We start from the raw sequence: 7,218 nt of genomic DNA on the forward strand, positions 1-7,218 counted from the left end.
TTTTGGCTTTTTATCCAATTTGCCAGTCTGTGTCTTTTGATTGGGGCATTTAGTCCATTGACATTTAGGGATAGTATTGTTATGTGTGAATTTGATACTGTCATTTTGATGCTACCTGGCTGTTTTGTTGGTTAGTTGATGCAGATTCTTGATTGTGTTGATGCTCTTTTACCATTTGGTGTGTTTTTGGAGTGGCTGGTACTGGTTGTTCCTTTATATGTGTAGAGCTTCTTTCAGGAGTTCTTGTAGAGCAGGTTTGGTGGTAATGAAATCTCTCAGTGCTTGCTTGTTCACAAAGGATTTTATTTTTCCTTCACTTATGGAGCTTAGTTTGGCTGGATAGGAGATTCTGGGTTGAAAGTTCTTTTCTTTAAGGATGTTGAATATTGGACCCAATCTCTTCTGGCTTGTAGGGTTTCTGCTGAGAGATCTGCTGTGAGTCTAATGGGCTTCCCTTTGTGGGTAACCCGACCTTTCTCTCTGGCTGCCCTTAGCATTTTCTCTTTCATTTCAACCCTGGTGAATCTGACAATTATGTGCCTTGGGGTTGCTCTTCTTGAGGAATATCTTGGTGGTGTTTCTGCATTTCCTGGATTTGAATATTGGTCTGCCTTGCTAGGTTGGGGAAGTTTTCTTGGATAATATCCTGTAGAGTATTTTCCAGCTTGGATTCATTCTCCTCATCACATTCAGGTACACCTATCAGACGCAGATTGGGTCTTTTCACATAGTCCCACATTTCTTGAAGACTTTGTTCATTCCTTTTTGCGCTTTTTTCTCTGTTCTTGCCTTCTCTTTTTATTTCATTGAGTTGATCTTCGACCTCTGATATCCTTTCTTCTGCTTGGTCAATTCGGCTGTTGAAGCTTGTGCATGCTTCATGAAGTTCTCGTGTTGTGTTTTTCAGCTCCATCAATTCACTTATAATCCTGTCTATGCTCTCCATTCTCGTTCGTATTAGTCCAATCTTTTTTCAAGGTTCCCATTTTCTTAACCTTGGGTTAGAACATGTTCTTTTAGCTCACTGTAGTTTCTTACTACCCACCTTCTGAAGTCTGATTCTGTCATTTCATCACCCTCCTTCTCCATCCAGTCTGGTTCCCTTGCTGGTGAGGAGTTGTGATCCCTTTTAGGAGGAGAGGTGTTCTGGTTTTGGGAGTTTTCATCCTTTTTGCACTGGTTTCTTCCCATCTTTGTGGGTTTATCCACCTGTTGTCTTTGTAATTACTGTCTTTCAGATTGGGTCTCTGAGTGAGCTTCTAGTTTGTGGATGCTGAAGTTACTTCTTCTTCTTTTTTTTTTTTTTTTTTTTTTTTAAGCTTTCCTTCTAACAGTCTGGCCCCTCTGCTGTAGGACTGTTGAGGTCCTCTCCAGGCCCTGCTTGCCTGGGGGTCACCTGCAGCAGCTGCAGAACAGTAAGGGTTGCTGCCTGTTTCCTCTTCTGCTATCTTTGTCCCAGAAGGATGCTCGCCTACTGTCAGTCCGTTCTCTCCTTTATGAGGTGCGTCTTTGGATCTATGGGGGTCAGGGAGCTACTTGAGGAGACCGTCTATCTTTTATTGGGGCTTAAGTCCTGAGTTGTGAGCTCCGTTGTTCGTTCAGAGCTGCTGGGCAGGGATGTTTAGGTCTGCTGCAGCTGAACTCATAAAGCACTTTTTGTTCCCAGGTGCTCTGTCCTAGGGAGTTGGAGCTTTATGAGTTTCTGTTGCACTACTGCCTTTTTTGATTTTTCTTTCAAGTCTGACCCGCCCAGCTAGCAGCATGCCTAGCCACTGCCTGCCTGCAGGGGCTTTGCTGAGCTGCTGTGGGCTCTGCCCAGCTGCCCTGAGCTCTTTCCTGCAGTCCTGTTTATAAGGCGTAGTTAGAACTGTCTCAGAAACGGTGGCCCCGCCTCTGTTATGGGGGACTCTCTCTGTTGTGGCAGGTTGCCTCAGCAACAGTGGGTTGCCTCAGCAACGGGGGCCTGCCTCCATAGTGGTGGAGAGTCTCAGTAATTGCAGAAGCCCCTCCCCCACCGAGCCCGACCTTCCCAGTTCAGCTGTGCTTGGTTTGTAGGGCTCAACCCAGAGGGTTTCCAATTACTGTTTTTGTTTTCGTTGTTGTTTGGGGTGGAGGGCTGGGACCAACAGAGCCTGATCACCTGGCTCCCTGACTCAGAGTCTTTTATTTTAAGTTGAACAACCCTGCGTTCCAGTCACTTGCTGAAAAGGCGCCAGGATCTCCAGTGCTGCGACTCACTGAGTCGGCTCGAACTGCGGCGCCGGCTCCTGGCGGATTTTTTGCCTAGGAATCTCCTGTCCTGTCTCGCTATTTCAGATGAATGGGCAACTCTGCCATCTCAGGGCTCTGATCGCCAGCTAAGAGGGCTCCCAGACCAGTGGCTTTTGTACAGAGAACCGCAGTAACAGGGCGTGGTCACAGCAGCCGCGTGGGCGGAATCAGCCCCATGGGGGTCAAAACAGCCACACCGGCTGGGACTGCGATGCTGGCGACCCCTCTGCCTGGGTATCTCCTGGTCTGTGGGCAATAAGAGTTCGTCTGGAAATGCGGCGTCCACTCCCCCTCTGCACTTTCACTGGGAGCTGAAGTCCTGAGCTGTTCTTAGGCGGCCATCTTCCCAGCATTCCCGATTTCTGTATTTTCAACTGAAGTACACAGTTCACCTCATAGGGACTACTTCATCAATTGATACAACTCACAGAGAGCAAGTAGATGCAGGGTGGGGTGTTGCCTCACCCGGGAATTGCTGGGAAATCCATTCCCTAGCCAAGGGAAGCCAGGAGGGATTGTAATATCCAGCCCAGATACTGCACCTTTTCCAGTCTTTGCGACTCACTGACCAAGAAATTCCATAGTGTGCTTACACCACCATGACCCTGGGTTTCAAGCACAAACCTGTCAGGCTGCATGAGCAGACACCAAGCTAGCTGTAGAAGATTTTTTGTTCTTGTTGTTTCCCAGTGACACCTGGAATAATAGCAAGATACAACTGTTCACTCCCCTGTAAAGGAGGCTGAATTCATACAGCCAAATGATCTCTCTTAGTGGGTCACACTGTCATGGACCTAGCAAGTTAAGAGCAATTGGCTTGAAGTTCTCATTGCCAGCCAGAAGTCTGAAGTTGACATGGAGTGATTAAGCTTGGTAAGGAGAGGAGTGACTGCCACTACTCAGACTTGAGTAGGTGGTTTTCCCTTTACAGTGTTAAAAAAGCTGCCTGGAAGTTTGGACTACCTGAAACTCACTGGAGAGTTGCAAAGTGGCTCTCTAGATTTCTTCTCACTGGGCAGGGAATCTCTGAAGGAAAGGCAACAGCCCAGTCAGGGGCTTATGAATAAAATTCCCATCTCCCTAAGACAGCACCTAGTGGAAGAGATGATTGTGGCCACAGCTAGAGCAGACTTAAATGTTCCTGTGTAGTGTCTCTGCAGGGAACAGTGAATCTCCCAGTACAGTGCTTGAGCTCTGCCCCATATTCTTGTGCCTTCTAACTGGAGAATACTTTCAAGCAGGAGTAAACAGACACCACATCCAGGATAATTCTGACTGGCATCAGGCAGGTACCCCTCTGGGACAAATCTTCCAGAGGAAGAAGCAGGTAATCTTTCTTGTACTGAAGCCTCTGTTGGAGATACCCAGGCAATCAGGTTCTGGAGTGACTTCCAGCAAACTTCAGCAGACCTAGAGAAGACAGGCCTGATTGTTAGAAGTAAAACTAGCAAAGAGAAAGCAATAACATCAACACCAACAATAAGGACAATCACATAAAAACCCCACCCAAAAGCTATCAGCATAAAAGAACAAAGACAGATAAATCTAATTATACAAAAGTTAGCTGGGCATGATGTTAGACACCTGCAATTCACGTTACTCAGGAGGACAAGGCAGGAGAATCTCTTGAACGCTGGAGGTGGAGCTTGCAGTTAGCCAAGACTGCACCATTGCAAGGCAGCCTGGAGAATGCAGGCAAGACTTCATCTCAAAAAAAATAAATAAATAAAAATAAAAATAAAAGTTTAAAAAAGCAAGAGTTGCAATTCTAGTCTTTGATTAGACAGACTATAAAGAAACAAACATCAAAAAGACAAAGACCCACTGTCAACAACAGATCAATGAGACAGAAAATTAGCAAATATACAAAGGACTTGAACTCAGTGCTGGACCTAATGGCCCTAATAGAAATTTACAGAACTTTCCAATCCATATCAACAGAATATACATTATTCTCAGCTCCACCTAGAACTTGCTCTAAAACTGATTACATAATTTGAAGTATAACACTCCTCAGCAAATACAAAAGAATGGAAATTTTATCAAAGAGTCTCTCAATAACAAAATTAAGAAAGAAATAAGTTCTTTGAAACCAATAAGAACAAAGACACAACATACTAGGCTTGCTGAGATGCAGACAAAAAGTAATGTTAAGATGGAAATTTATAGCACTAAATGCCCACATCCGAAAGTGGGAAAGCGGATAGGTGCAGTGGCTCACACTTGTAATCCTAGCACTTTGGGAGGCTGAGGCAGGCAAATCACCTGGGTTCAGGAGTTGAAGACCAGCCTGACCAACACGGGGAGACCCCATCTCCACTAAATACAAAATTAACTGGGTGTGGTGTTACATGGCTGTAACCTCAGCTACTTGGGAAGCTGATGTATGAGAATTACTTGAACCTCAGTGTCAGAGATTGTGGTGAGCCAAGATGGCACCATTGCACTCCAGCCTGTGCAACAAAAATGAAATTATATTAAAAAAAAAAAAGAAGAAGAAGAAGAAGAAAGAATAGAAAGTCCAAGGGAGAAAGAATGGGAGAAAGGAAAAAACAATAACAACAAAAAATCAGAAAGACCTAAAATAAACACACTAATATCATAATGAAAAAATAATAATAGAGGGCTGGGTGTGATGGCTCACATCTGTAAACTCAGCACTTTGGGAGACTGAAGCAGGATGAATCTCCTTACTTAAGATGTTCAAAACCAGCCTGACTAATCAACCTTTTGAAACCCTGTCTTTACTAAAAATGAAAAAAAAAAAAAAAAAAAAAATCCTTGTATGGTGGTGTGCACCTGTAATCCCAGATACTTGGGAGGCTGAGGTGAGATAATTTCTTGAATCTAGCAGCCAAAGATTAAACCATGACACTCTAGTTTGTCTGACAAAGCAAGATTACTTTAAAAAAAATCTAGAAATGCAAGAGCAAATAAGTTCAAAATTTATCAGATGCCAATAAACAACAAAAGTCACAGCAGAACTGGAGAAAATAGAGATACAAAAAAAAAAAATCTTCAAAAAAATCGATGAATCCAGGAGGTGATAGTTTGAAAAGATTAACAAAATAGATAGATCATTATCCAGACTAACAAAGAACAAAAGAGAGAAGAATATGTAGACACGATAAAAATAAATAAATAAATAAATAAATAAATAAATAAATAAATAAAACAAATAAATAAAACAAATAAATAAATAAAAAAAAGATAAAGGGGATGTCTCCATTGATTCCACAGAAACAAAAACTACCATCAGAGAATATTATAAACACCTCTATGCAAATAAACTAAAAAAATCTAGAAAAAAAATTCCTGGCACCTTCACATTTTCAAGACTAAAACAAGAAGTCAAATCTCTGAATAGATCAATAACAAGTTGTGGAATAGAGGCAGTAACTATTAACCTACCAACACTAGCAACAAGAAGACTAGGGCCAGATGGATTCTTACACAAACTGTACCAGCGGTACTAAAGAAACTGTACCATTCCTTTTGAAATTGTTCCAAACAATATAAAAAGAGGGACTTCTCCTTAACTCATTTTATGAGGCCATTTTCTGTCATCTTGACACAAAACTTGGCAGAGACACAGCAAGAACAAAAAAATTCAGGCAAGTATTTCTGATGAACATAAATGTGAATATCTACAATAATATATGGAAAACCAAATAAATGAGTGCACCAAAAAGCTTATCCACTAAGATCAAGTCGGCTTAAACCCCAGTATGCAAGTCTGCTTCATCATATGCAAATCAGCAAACATAATCTATAACACAAATATAACCAATGACCAAAATCACATTATTATCTCAATAGATGCAGAAAGCCCCTTAAATAAAATTCAACATTGCATCATGCTAAAACAATCAATAAACTTGGTATTGAAGGAATATATCTTCAAAATAATAAGAACTATTTATGGCAAACCCTTAGAAAATGTCATACTGAATAAGCCAAAATAAATGCATTTTCTTTGAAAATCAGCAAAGATAAGGATTACCTCTATTATCACTTCTATTAAACATAGTGTTGAAAGATCTGGCCCAGGCAATCAAGCAAGAGAAAGAAAGAAAGATGATTCGAATAGGCAGAAAAGAAATCAAATTGACTCTGTTTACAGATAGCATGACTCTGTATTTAGAAAACTCCATCTTCTGAACTGTAAAGCTTCTTAAGCTGATAAGCAATTTTAGCAAATGTAAGGCTACAAAATCACAAGCATTCCTATATGCCAATAATAGACAACTAGAGAGCCAAATTATGAGCAAACTCCCATTTGCAAATGCTACAAAGAAAATAAAATAGCTTGCTGGTATGATGGCTCACCTCTGTACTCCCAGCACTTGGGAAGGCTAAGGCAGGAAGATCACCTGAGGTAGGGAGTTTGAGACCAGCTTGATCTCAGGAGAAATGCCACCTCCTCCACCTTCCAAAAATACAGAATTTGCTGGGGTAGTAGCACAGGTCTGTACTCCAACTACTTGGGAGAGTGAGGCCAGATAATTGCTTGACCCCAGAAGGTGAGGATTGTGTTAAGTCTAGACTGAGCCATTGCACTCCAGCCTGGGCAACCAGAGTGAAACTCTTTCTCAAAAAATAAATAAATAAAATAGAATAACTAGAAATAAAACTTACTGGGTATGTGAATGATGTCTTCAAGGGAAACTGCAAACCACTTCTCAAGAAAATAAGAAAGGATACAAACCAATTGGAAAAAATATATATACATATATGCTCATGGATATACCATGAAAATGACCATAATGCCCAAAGTAATTTGGAGAATAAATGCTATTTTCATCAATCTATCATGGGCTAAAAAATAAAATAAAATAAAAACCTAGAAAAAAACTTTAAATTTTATATGGAATTAAAACAGAGCCCATAAAGTCAAGACAATCTTAAACACAAAGAAAGAAGCTTGAGGTATCACACTACCTGACT

The sequence above is a fragment of the Saimiri boliviensis genome, chromosome Y, assembly GCF_048565385.1.
Source record: "Saimiri boliviensis isolate mSaiBol1 chromosome Y, mSaiBol1.pri, whole genome shotgun sequence".
In the NCBI taxonomy this organism is placed as follows: Eukaryota; Metazoa; Chordata; class Mammalia; order Primates; family Cebidae; genus Saimiri; species Saimiri boliviensis.